Below are 2,442 nucleotides of genomic sequence, written 5' to 3'. Positions count from 1 at the left end.
GAAGAACCCATCCAAGAAAATGAAGATGAAATTCAATCTCAACATGATCATGATAGACGAAGAACACTTAGAGATCACATGAATCCTACACGTACTAGTGCACCTTCATGTCTAGTTTTTCCCCCTGATGCATCTCATTACAATTTTAAGCCTGGTATTATCCAACTTTTACCCAACTTTCATGGTTTAGATTCTGAAATTCCATACATGCATTTACGAGAGTTTGAAGAAGTGTGCAATACATATAATGATCTAAATTGTAGCATGAACACCATTCGACTTAAGTTTTTTCCTTTTTCTTTAAAAGATAAAGCTAAAACTTGGCTACAAAATCTTAGATCGGGATCCATTCGAACATGGGATGAATTGCAACAACAATTTTTGAAAAAGTTTTTTCCATCTCATAGAACAAATTCTTGTAAAAGGCAAATCATCATTTTCACTCAAAAACAAGGAGAAACTTTTTATCAGTGTTGGGATAGATATAAAGAATTGCTTAATCTTTGTCCACATCATAGTTTTGAAATTTGGAGAGTTGTTTCTCAATTTTATGAAGGCTTAACACCTAAAGATAGACAAATGGTTGAATTTAAGATAGACAAATGGTTGAATTTATGTGTAATGGAACATTTGAAGATAAAGATCCAAATGAGGCAATTGAGTATCTCGATTCATTAGCTGAAAATGCTCAAAATTGGGACACTATAGGTAAAATCGAACCATCAAACAAGATTCAATCTCCTACATCTGGTGGAGGTATGTACACTCTCAAAGATGAACATGATCTTCAAGCTAGATTTACCTCTTTGGCAAGAAAAGTTGAGGCACTTGAATTGAAAAAGAATGGTCAATTAAAATCTGTTCAAGAAATTGCATGTCACATCTGTGATACAGGTGATCATTCTACAAAAGATTGTCCCACTTTGCCTTCTTTTAAAAAATGTCTCCATGAACAAGCCAATGTTTTAAACAATCTCAAAAGGCCAAATTTTGAACCATTTTCTCAAAGTTACAATCCAGGTTGGCGAAATCATCCAAATTTTAGTTGGAGGAATGATAATGCTGCACAATTTTCACAACCACATTTCCAAAATCAACAAAATTTTCAAAATTATGCACCTTATGTTCCTCCACCTAAAAGGAATTTGGAAGATATATTGAATTCTTTCATTGCAAAGCAAGAGTCTATCAATACTCAAACTGCTCAAACCATGACAGATTTGAAAGATACTCTTGCTAAATTTGCATCTGCACTTAATGTTCATGAAAAAGGTAAATTTCCTTCACAACCTCTGCCTAATCCCAAGGATCATCATTCACAAACTGGAACTTCTGGAACTCAACCGATGGATCAGGTAAAATCTGTTATTACCCTTCGAAGTGGTAAGGTTGTGGAAAAATCCATTCTTGAACCTTGTGAAGATGATGATAAATCAACTCCAAAGGGTAAGGAAGTGGAACCCATAACTTGCGAAGAGGAGGTTCAACAGACAGTGTCACCACCATTCCCTCATGCATTGAAAAATACAAAAAAATCAAATTTGAATTCTGATATATATGATATTTTTAAACAAGTAAAAGTTAATATTCCTTTATTAGATGCAATAAAACAGGTACCATCATATGCCAAATTTTTGAAAGACTTGTGCACTGTGAAAAGAAAATTGAATGTGAAAAAGAAAGCATTTTTAGCCGAACAAGTAAGTGCAATCATTCAAAATAATAATGCTTTGAAATACAAAGACCCTGGTTGTCCTACTATTTCTTGTATTATTGGAGAACGAAAGATTAAAAAAGCCTTGCTTGACCTTGGAGCTAGTGTGAATTTACTTCCATATTCAGTTTATCAAGAACTCAATCTAGGCGAGTTAAAACCTACTTCGGTAACACTTTTACTTGCTGATAGATCTGTTAAAGTGCCAAGAGGTATGGTAGAAGACGTGTTGGTCCAAGTTGATAACTTTGTATATCCTGTCGATTTCATAGTTTTAGATACACAACCTATCGAAGCTTGTAATGCAATTCCTGTAATTTTAGGTCGTCCATTTTTAGCAACTTCTAATGCTCTTATAAATTGCAGGAATGGAATAATGAAGTTGTCATTTGGTAACATGACCTTGGAGCTTAATGTGTTTAATCTTTGTAAGCAACCACATGACAAAGGAGATGAAAGTGAAGATGAAAATCTTATTGAAACTCTTGTGGAAGAAAACATTCAAGAAGGGAGTACTCGTGATCAATTAGATATTTGTTCAATTGAAACTGTTAAAGAAAATATTGAAATTGATCTTGATGATTTTATCAGGTATCACTCGTTACCAGGATCAGAGAAAGAATTTGATGCAAAATATGAGAACAAAGACGAACCACCCATATTGGAGTTAAAACCCTTGCCAGAAGAATTGAAGTATGCATTTCTTGGAGAAGATGAAACATATCCGG

The sequence above is a fragment of the Primulina huaijiensis genome, chromosome 18 (genome assembly GCF_012295235.1).
Source record: "Primulina huaijiensis isolate GDHJ02 chromosome 18, ASM1229523v2, whole genome shotgun sequence".
Taxonomy (NCBI): domain Eukaryota; kingdom Viridiplantae; phylum Streptophyta; class Magnoliopsida; order Lamiales; family Gesneriaceae; genus Primulina; species Primulina huaijiensis.
This window is presented reverse-complemented; position numbering follows the sequence as displayed.